Consider the following 11430-nt stretch of genomic DNA (forward strand, 5'->3'; position numbering starts at 1 on the left):
AAAAAAAACAGTGATTGTGTACTAAAGGTGGAATGTCTAGGAATGGTCTGGTCTGGGAAATAGCTAAGGTGGAAAGGCTAGGAATGATCTGGTCTGGGAAATAGCTAGGGTGGAAAGACTGGGAAATAGCTAAGGTGGAAAGGCTAGGAATGGTCTGGTCTGGGAAATAGCTAAGGTGGAAAGGCTAGGAATGGTCTGGTCTGGGAAATAGCTAAGGTGGAACGTCTAGGAATGGTCTGGTCTGGGAAATAGCTAAGGTGGAAAGGCTAGGAATGGTCTGGTCTGGGAAATAGCTAAGGTGGAAAGGCTAGGAATGGTCTAGGAAATAGCTAAGGTGGAAAGGCTAGGAATGGTCTGGTCTGGGAAATAGCTAAGGTGGAAATGCTAGGAATGGTCTGGTCTGGGAAATAGCTAAGGTGGAAAGACTAGGAATGGTCTGGTCTGGGAAAGCTGTTAGAGAGAGAACCACCGAGAGGAATTTATTGCAGTGAGAGAAGAAATCTAAAATGGCTGCCGGTTTATATTATGTGCTGAGACGAGAGGCAGGTGGAGAAGGAGAAGTGTGGCTACTACTTTCTGACATTATTAATTATTTCAATGATCAATTGCTTTATTAGCTAACCCCTTGACCATCTCATTTACCATTGGAAGAAGTGTTGTTGTACGGTTCCTCCTCCTTTACCCACAACCACCTGTTTAGTCATCACTTTCTCCAGACTGGATAACATTCCTCCTCGCTGTCGCTGAGAAGGCGCTAAGGTGGAGAGAGATGACAGGGGAGCCTATAAGAAAAGGGGACAACGAGAGAGGGATAGGGGTGAACGACGGAGGGATGGTTGGCCTTCACAAGACAAGTCTTCAGCATGCTTCAGTTCTGCTGGTGCCTAGCCAAAATCGGCTAGCCCAACCGAACGAGTGTGCAGTTCTGCTGGTGCCTAGCCAAAACCGGCTAGCCCAACCGAACGAGTGTGCAGTTCTGCTGGTGCCTAGCCAAAACCGGCTAGCCCAACCGAACGAGTGTGCAGTTCTGCTGGTGCCTAGCCAAAATCGGCTAGCCCAACCGAACGAGTGTGCAGTTCTGCTGGTGCTTAGCCAAAATCGGCTAGCCCAACCGAACGAGTGTGCAGTTCTGCTGGTGCTTAGCCAAAATCGGCTAGCCCAACCGAACGAGTGTGCAGTTCTGCTGGTGCCTAGCCAAAATCGGCTAGCCCAACCGAACGAGTGTGCAGTTCTGCTGGTGCCTAGCCAAAATCGGCTAGCCCAACCAAACGAGTGTGCAGTTCTGCTGGTGCCTAGCCAAAATCGGCTAGCCCAACCGAACAAGTGTGCTCACATACTCCCTTAAAAGACCTTGAAAGTTGATAAAAATGTAAAAACTAGAAAAAGCGGCAATAGTAATTTGTCCATATAGGACAATGACTCTAAGCACACAGCCAAGACAACGCAGGAGGGGATTCGGGACACGTCTCTGAATGTCCTTGAGTGGCCCAGCCAGAGCCTGGACTTGAACCCAATCAAACATCTCTGGAGAGACCTGAAAATAACTGTGCAGTGACACTCCCCATCCAACCTGACAGAACTTGAGAGCATCTGCAGAGAAGAATGGGAGAAACTCCCCAAATACAGGTGTGCCAAGCTTGTAGCGTCATACCCAAGAAGACTCAAAGCTGTAATCACTGCCAAAAGTGCTTCAACAAAGTACTGATTAAAGGGTCTTAATACTTAATCTATTTATTTAATTAATAATACTTATGTAAATGTGATATTTCCGTTTTTTATTTGTAATTAGATTTGCAACAATTTCTAAAAACCTGTTTTTGCTTCGTCATTATGGTGTATTGTGTGTAGTTTGATGAGGGGAATAAAAAACAATTTAATCAATTTTAGAAATAGGCTGTAACATAATAAAATGAGGAAAAAGTCAAGGGGTCTGAGTATTTTCTGAACGTACTGTATATGAACAAACTCTTCCGAACTGTTTTGGCTCAGAAGCATGAGGATGCCTTTACTGTTGACTTGGGTAATAACTGTCTATACTTCTAGAACTCTCTATTCTTCTAGAACCTTCTATACTTTTAGAACTGTCTATACTTCTAGAATTGTCTATACTTCTAGAACTGTCTATACTTCTAGAACTGTCTATACTTCTAGAACTGTCTATACTTCTAGAACTGTCTATAACTGCCTATACTTCTATAACTGTCTATACTTCTAGAACTGTCTATACTTCTAGAACTGTGTAGACTTCTAGAACTGTCTATACTTCTAGAACTGTCTATATTTCTAGAACTGTCTATACTTCTAGAACTGTCTATATTTCTAGAACTGTCTATACTTCTAGAACTGTCTATATTTCTAGAACTGTCTATACTTCTAGAACTGTCTATACTTCTAGAACTGTCTATATTTCTAGAACTGTCTATACTTCTAGAACTGTCTATACTTCTAGAACTGTCTATACTTCTACTTCTAGAACTGTCTATACTTCTAGAACTGTCTATACTTCTAGAACTGTCTATACTTCTACTTCTAGAACTGTCTATACTTCTAGAACTGTCTATACTTCTAGAACTGTCTATACTTCTAGAACTGTCTATACTTCTAGAACTGTCTATACTTTGGTCTTTCTAGGGAGTTTTTCCTAGCCACCGTGCTTGCTGTTTGGGGTTTTAGGCTGGGTTTCTGTACAGCACTTTGAGATATCAGCTGATGTAAGAAGGGCTATATAAATAAATTTGATATACTTCTATAACTATCTATACTTCTATAACTGTCTATACTTCTATAACGGCCTATATTATAGAACTGTCTATGCTTCTATAACGGCCTATATTCTATAACGGTCTTTGCTTCTAGAACTGTCTATATTTCTAGCTGCTGTCATGTCATAACATGTCTTTCTCTTTATCTCTCTATCTCTCACCTCTTTTTCCAGTATTTCCACCGAGCCTTGTGCTGTAAAAGAGCTACAAAACAATCAGAGATGGAGAGGGGGGAGAGAGAGAGAGAGAGAGAGAGAGAGGGGAGAGAGGGAGAAGAGAGAGAGAGAGGTGAGAGAGGGAGAAGAGAGAGAAAGGGAGAGAGAGAGAGAGAGAGAGCGAGGGGAGAGAGGGAGAAGAGAGGGAGAGAGGGAGAGAGGGAGAGAGAGAGAGAGAGAGAGACAGGGAGAGGGGAGAGAGGGAGAAGAGAGAGAGGGAGAGGGGAGAGGGGAGAGAGGGAGAAGAGAGAGAGGGGAGAGAGAGGGGGGAGAGAGAGGGGTGAGAAAGAGGAAGAAGAGAGAGAGGGGAGGGAGAGGGGGAGAGATAGAGGGGGGAGAAAGTTAGGAGATAGAGGGAGGAGATAGAGAGAGAGAGGATGGAACTGGGAGAGAGGGTGGAGAGATAGAGGGGAGAAGAGAGAGGAGAGACAGGTGTGGGGGGAGTTTATGTATTTTAATTGTATTTTGGGAAGAGACATATAAATGAAAATGTGTAATGAGGACGCAGAGGATATCACTTGACAGTATTCATTAAAACGTTTGTTTCCGAAGTGGTCCTCGATGGTAAAAACAATAACACATATAATGATTAAAAGCCAAGACAAAATTACAAACAACCACAAATACATTTAATTATATTGGCATCCTAAAAAGTGTCACTTTTCACTGCACTTTTCCCTAACCATAGATAGAGAGAGGGGAGAGAGAGAGAGAGGGGGGAGAGAGAGATGGGAAAGAGAGAGAGAGAGAGAGGGGAAAGAGAGAGAGAGAGAGAGAGAGAGAGAGAGAGAGAGGGAGGCGGGAGAGAGAGAGGGGAAAGAGAGAGAGAGAGAGGGAGAGGAGAGAGAGGGGGGAAAGAGAGGGGGAGAGAGAGAGGGGAGAGAGAGAGGGGAAAGAGAGAGAGAGAGAGAGAGGATAAAGATTGGGGAAAGAGAGGGGGGAAAGAGAGAGGAGAGAGAAGGACAATAGTGGGGGAGAACAGATAGGGGAGTAATGAAAGAGTGCAATGTGTTGTTTCACAAATATAACGTGCTGTTTGGAAGGTTAGGAGAGTGGAATGTCAACTGTAGTGAAAGTTAAAACTAGACAGCAGCAGCACACAGGAGCTGTGTAAAACATGTCTATTCTCTAGAAGGAGCTGTGAAACATGTCTATTGTCTAGAAGGAGCTGTGAAACATGTCTATTCTCTAGAAGGAGCTGTGAAACATGTCTATTGTCTAGAAGGAGCTGTGAAACATGTCTATTCTCTAGAAGGAGCTGTGAAACATGTCTATTCTCTAGAAGGAGCTGTAAAACATGTCTATTCTCTAGAAGGAGCTGTGAAACATGTCTATTCTCTAGAAGGAGCTGTGAAACATGTCTATTCTCTAGAAGGAGCTGTGAAACATGTCTATTCTCTAGAAGGAGCTGTGAAACATGTCTATTCTCTAGAAGGAGCTGTGAAACATGTCTATTCTCTAGAAGGAGCTGTGAAACATGTCTATTCTCTAGAAGGAGCTGTAAAACATGTCTATTCTCCAGAAGGAGCTGTGAAACATGTCTATTCTCTAGAAGGAGCTGTGAAACATGTCTATTCTCTAGAAGGAGCTGTGAAACATGTCTATTCTCCAGAAGGAGCTGTGTGAAACATGTCTATTCTCTAGAAGGAGCTGTGAAACATGTCTATTCTCTAGAAGGAGCTGTGAAACATGTCTATTCTCTAGAAGGAGCTGTGAAACATGTCTATTCTCTAGAAGGAGCTGTGAAACATGTCTATTCTCTAGAAGGAGCTGTGAAACATGTCTATTCTCTAGAAGGAGCTGTAAAACATGTCTATTCTCCAGAAGGAGCTGTGAAACATGTCTATTCTCTAGAAGGAGCTGTGAAACATGTCTATTCTCTAGAAGGAGCTGTGAAACATGTCTATTCTCCAGAAGGAGCTGTGTGAAACATGTCTATTCTCTAGAAGGAGCTGTGAAACATGTCTATTCTCTAGAAGGAGCTGTGAAACATGTCTATTCTCTAGAAGGAGCTGTGAAACATGTCTATTCTCTAGAAGGAGCTGTAAAACATGTCTATTCTCCAGAAGGAGCTGTGAAACATGTATATTCTCTAGAAGGAGCTGTGAAACATGTCTATTCTCTAGAACAGGGGTGTCAAAGTCAAATGGACGGAGGGCCAAATAAAAAAATCAGCTACAAGACGAGGGCCGGACTGTTCGAATGTTCATTGAAAATTTTTTAAATGACGCATATAGTCTAGTGAACCTAATTGAACCTACTGAAAACCTAACAAATATATTACAATATGATCAGATAAATAAAGCAATATTTTCTTATGGCTCTGTCAGTAATCTTTAATTTTCAACAGACACAAAAGACAAATTTCCTTTATATAAATATCCCCATAACATGAACATTAAATGAAAGAAACCGGTATTCAAGGCACCATCAGTAGACTATATTTTCTATTTTAGCAAAAGTGGGCTAAATTTACTTAAAAGAAAAAACAATAATAGCAATTTTCTATCATCCACTCAACTGAAATATTTTTAAAATATAATTGGATTGAAATACAAAAAAATAAAGTGCAAAAATCTATTAATCAAAAACAACACTTTGTTTAAGGAGAAGTAACATGCAGTGAAAACAAATATTAAATTTTAACTTTTAAACTTGAACTGAGTAAAAACTCTAAATATGTGATTGCACAGTAATGTTCACTTGTTTGAGGTTGAGGGTGATACTTGGTGGTGTCCCATCTTTTCCACAAGTTCATCAATGTTCGGGGTAAGGCTCTGAGCTGAAGAAATCCTCAGAATTGAGTGGAGGTGTTCAGCAGTAAGTCGACTTCTGTGTGATGTTTTGTTCAGGTTCATCAAAGAAAACAGTTGTTCACACAGGTATGTGCTGCCAAACATAGACAACGTTTGAGCAGCCTGGATGCGCAGCTGGGGCATTGTGCCGGGGAGGAAACGGGCGAACTCCGCAGCACCCACTGCCGCATATTTTGCCCTCAGTGCATCATTGCATTGGAGGTCAATCAACTCCATTTGGAGGTTTGGTGGTGAGCTTTCCACGTCAACAGCAAATGGGTTACCGAGCAGTTCCAACCTGCTTTTTTGTGCTTCAAAGTCAGCAAATCGGCGTCGAAAGTCAGCGGCAAGCATACCTATTTTATCAGCCAACTGTGTGCTCGGGAACGCACTGGTAGAGAGCTTCTCTTTCATGGTCTGGCAGCTGGGAAAGTGGCTCAAATTTTCTTTCCGCATCTGCGTCTCCCACAGAGTCAGTTTGGTTTTAAATGCCTTCACTGTACTGTACATATCAGAGATGACACGATCCCGACCCTGCAGCTGCAAGATTATTGCATTCAGATGACTCGTAATGTCACACAGAAAAGCCATTTCACACAGAAACATTTCGTCTCGGAGTTGTGTTGTGTCTTTCCCTTTGCTGTCCAAGAACAGACAAATCTCCTCACGAAGCTCGAAACATCTTTGAAGCACCTTTCCCTGGCTTAGCCATCGCACCTCTGTGTGATAAGGCAAATCACCATGCTCCGTTTCTAACTCCGTCAGAAATGCCTTGAACTGGCGGTGATTCAAACCTTTGGCTCTGATAAAGTTAACTGTGCGCGTGATGATGCTCATTACATGCTCCATTTTCAAGGCTTTACCGCACAACGCTTCCTGGTGTATGATACAATGATAAGCTGTCAGCTCACCTGTCGCGTTTTCCTCTTGCATCTTTTCCCGTATCTTCGCCACCAGTCCGCTCCTGTGTCCACACATCGCAGGTGCTCCGTCGGTTGTCAAACCCACGAGTTTTTCCCAAGGCAGCTCCATCTCATTTACACATCTTGACACCTCTTCATACAAATCATGCCCCGTAGTTGTGCCATGCATAGGACGTAAAGCCAAAAACTCCTCTGTCACGCTTAGGTTGGAGTCCACTCCGCGGATGAAAATTGACAACTGGGCAATGTCAGAAATGTCGGTGCTCTCATCCACAGCCAAGGAATATGCAATAAAATCTTTTCCCTTTTTCACAAGCTGCTCTTTTAGATTGATGGACAACTGGTCTACTCTCTCGGCAATGGTGTTTCTGCTCAGACTCACATTTAAAAAGAGTTGCCTTTTTTCTGGGCAAACTTCGTCACAAACTTTAATCATGCAGTTTTTGATGAAATCCCCCTCCGTAAATGGCCGGGCTGATTTAGCGATCTCTTCTGCCAAAATAAAACTGGCCTTGACAGCAGCCTGGCCTTGTGATTTGGCTTTTTTGAACAGAGCCTGTCGAGATTTGAGGCCTCGTTTTAATTCCTCTGCCTTTTGTAGCCTTTGTTCCATGTCCATATTCTTGTTTTTGTCCGCGTGTTTCGTTTCATAATGTCGTCTCAGATTATACTCTTTCAGTACCGCCACACTTTCTCCACACAGAAGACACACAGGTTTTCCAGCTACCTTCGTGAACATATACTCCGACTCCCACCTTGTTTGAAACCCCCGGTTCTCAGTATCCACCTTCCGTTTTGCCATTTTTGATGGGTATCTGAAAGTTAATTTTACTGTGATGCTGACGACTGCTGTGCCAATAAATATTGAAATGAAGCAGCCTACTGCTCGGTGCGTCACCTTTGCATTGTGGGAAATGTAGTATTGGTGCGTGTAAAAGATCTGCGGGCTGCCGGCTTGCTGCGGGCCGGTTCTAATAATAAATCAAGATCATCCCAGGGGCCGTAAAAAACCTTCTTGCGGGCCGGATGTGGCCCGCGGGCCTTGACTCTGACATATGTGCTCTAGAAGGAGCTGTGAAACATGTATATTCTCTAGAAGGAGCTGTGAAACATGTATATTCTCTAGAAGGAGCTGTGAAACATGTCTATTCTCTAGAAGGAGCTGTGAAACATGTCTATTCTCTAGAAGGAGCTGTGAAACATGTCTATTCTCTAGAAGGAGCTGTGAAACATGTCTATTCTCTAGAAGGAGCTGTGAAACATGTCTATTCTCTAGAAGGAGCTGTGAAACATGTCTATTCTCCAGAAGGAGCTGTAAAACATTCTCTAGAAGGAGCTGTAAAACATGTCTATTCTCTAGAAGGAGCTGTGAAACATGTCTATTCTCTAGAAGGAGCTGTGAAACATGTCTATTCTCTAGAAGGAGCTGTGTAAAACATGTCTATTCTCTAGAAGGAGCTGTGAAACATGTCTATTCTCTAGAAGGAGCTATAAAACATGTCTATTCTCTAGAAGGAGCTGTGTAAAACATGTCTATTCTCTAGAAGGAGCTGTGAAACATGTATATTCTCCAGAAGGAGCTGTAAAACATGTCTATTCTCCAGAAGGAGCTGTGAAACATGTCTATTCTCTAGAAGGAGCTGTAAAACATGTCTATTCTCCAGAAGGAGCTGTGAAACATGTCTATTCTCTAGAAGGAGCTGTGTAAAACATGTCTATTCTCTAGAAGGAGCTGTGAAACATGTCTATTCTCTAGAAGGAGCTATAAAACATGTCTATTCTCTAGAAGGAGCTGTGAAACATGTCTATTCTCTAGAAGGAGCTATAAAACATGTCTATTCTCTAGAAGGAGCTGTGAAACATGTCTATTCTCTAGAAGGAGCTGTAAAACATGTCTATTCTCTAGAAGGAGCTATAAAACATGTCTATTCTCTAGAAGGAGCTGTGAAACATGTATATTCTCTAGAAGGAGCTGTGTAAAACATGTATATTCTCTAGAAGGAGCTGTGAAACATGTCTATTCTCTAGAAGGAGCTTTGTAAAACATGTCTATTCCCTAGAAGGAGCTGTGAAACATGTCTATTCCCTAGAAGGAGCTGTGAAACATGTCTATTCTCTAGAAGGAGCTGTGAAACATGTCTATTCTCTAGAAGGAGCTGTAAAACATGTCTATTCTCTAGAAGGAGCTGTGAAACATGTCTATTCTCTAGAAGGAGCTGTAAAACATGTCTATTCTCTAGAAGGAGCTGTGAAACATGTCTATTCTCTAGAAGGAGCTGTGAAACATGTCTATTCTCTAGAATGAGCTGTGAAACATGTATATTCTCTAGAAGGAGCTGTGAAACATGTCTATTCTCTAGAAGGAGCTGTGAAACATGTCTATTCTCTAGAAGGAGCTGTAAAACATGTCTAATCTCCAGAAGGAGCTGTGAAACATGTCTATTCTCTAGAAGGAGCTGTGAAACATGTCTATTCTCTAGAAGGAGCTGTGAAACATGTCTATTCTCCAGAAGGAGCTGTGTGAAACATGTCTATTCTCTAGAAGGAGCTGTGAAACATGTCTATTCTCTAGAAGGAGCTGTGTAAAACATGTATATTCTCTAGAAGGAGCTGTGAAACATGTATATTCTCTAGAAGGAGCTGTGAAACATGTCTATTCTCTAGAAGGAGCTGTAAAACATGTCTATTCTCCAGAAGGAGCTGTGAAACATGTATATTCTCTAGAAGGAGCTGTGAAACATGTCTATTCTCTAGAAGGAGCTGTGAAACATGTCTATTCTCCAGAAGGAGCTGTAAAACATTCTCTAGAAGGAGCTGTAAAACATGTCTATTCTCTAGAAGGAGCTGTGAAACATGTCTATTCTCTAGAAGGAGCTGTGAAACATGTCTATTCTCTAGAAGGAGCTGTGTAAAACATGTCTATTCTCTAGAAGGAGCTGTGAAACATGTCTATTCTCTAGAAGGAGCTATAAAACATGTCTATTCTCTAGAAGGAGCTGTGTAAAACATGTCTATTCTCTAGAAGGAGCTGTGAAACATGTCTATTCTCCAGAAGGAGCAGTAAAACATGTCTATTCTCCAGAAGGAGCTGTGAAACATGTCTATTCTCTAGAAGGAGCTGTAAAACATGTCTATTCTCCAGAAGGAGCTGTGAAACATGTCTATTCTCTAGAAGGAGCTGTGTAAAACATGTCTATTCTCTAGAAGGAGCTGTGAAACATGTCTATTCTCTAGAAGGAGCTATAAAACATGTCTATTCTCTAGAAGGAGCTTTGAAACATGTCTATTCTCTAGAATGAGCTATAAAACATGTCTATTCTCTAGAAGGAGCTGTGAAACATGTCTATTCTCTAGAAGGAGCTGTGAAACATGTCTATTCTCTAGAAGGAGCTGTAAAACATGTCTATTCTCTAGAAGGAGCTATAAAACATGTCTATTATCTAGAAGGAGCTGTGAAACATGTCTATTCTCTAGAAGGAGCTGTGTAAAACATGTCTATTCTCTAGAAGGAGCTGTGAAACATGTCTATTCTCTAGAAGGAGCTGTGTAAAACATGTCTATTCTCTAGAAGGAGCTGTGAAACATGTCTATTCCCTAGAAGGAGCTGTGAAACATGTCTATTCTCTAGAAGGAGCTGTGAAACATGTCTATTCTCTAGAAGGAGCTGTAAAACATGTCTATTCTCTAGAAGGAGCTGTGTAAAACATGTCTATTCTCTAGAAGGAGCTGTGAAACATGTCTATTCTCTAGAAGGAGCTGTGAAACATGTCTATTCTCTAGAAGGAGCTGTGTGAAACATGTCTATTCTCTAGAAGGAGCTGTGAAACATGTCTATTCTCTAGAAGGAGCTGTGAAACATGTCTATTCTCTAGAAGGAGCTGTGAAACATGTCTATAAGAAGGAGCTGTGTCTAAAAGGAGCATGTCTATTCTCTAGAAGGAGCTGTGAAACATGTCTATTCTCTAGAAGGAGCTGTGTAAAACATGTCTATTCTCTAGAAGGAGCTGTGAAACATGTCTATTCTCTAGAAGGAGCTGTGAAACATGTCTATTCTCTAGAAGGAGCTGTGAAACATGTCTATTCTCTAGAAGGAGCTGTGAAACATGTCTATTCTCTAGAAGGAGCTGTGAAACATGTCTATTCTCTAGAAGGAGCTGTGAAAACATGTCTATTCTCTAGAAGGAGCTGTGTAAAACATGTGTGATATTCTCTAGAAGGAGCTGTGAAACATGTCTATTCTCTAGAAGGAGCTGTGAAACATGTCTATTCTCTAGAAGGAGCTGTGAAACATGTCTATTCTCTAGAAGGAGCTGTGTAAAACATGTCTATTCTCTAGAAGGAGCTGTGAAACATGTCTATTCTCTAGAAGGAGCTGTGAAACATGTCTATTCTCTAGAAGGAGCTGTGAAACATGTCTATTCTCTAGAAGGAGCTGTGAAACATGTCTATTCTCTAGAAGGAGCTGTAAAACATGTCTATTCTCTAGAAGGAGCTGTGAAAACATGTCTATTCTCTAGAAGGAGCTGTGTAAAACATGTCTATTCTCTAGAAGGAGCTGTGAAAATGTCTATTCATGTGTCTATTCTCTAGAAGGAGCTGTGAAACATGTCTATTCTCTAGAAGGAGCTGTGAAAACATGTCTATTCTCTAGAAGGAGCTGTGAAACATGTCTATTCTCTAGAAGGAGCTGTGAAACATGTCTATTCTCTAGAAGGAGCTGTGTAAATGTCTACAT

This window comes from Oncorhynchus clarkii, chromosome 8 (assembly GCF_045791955.1).
Source record: "Oncorhynchus clarkii lewisi isolate Uvic-CL-2024 chromosome 8, UVic_Ocla_1.0, whole genome shotgun sequence".
NCBI lineage: Eukaryota > Metazoa > Chordata > Actinopteri > Salmoniformes > Salmonidae > Oncorhynchus > Oncorhynchus clarkii.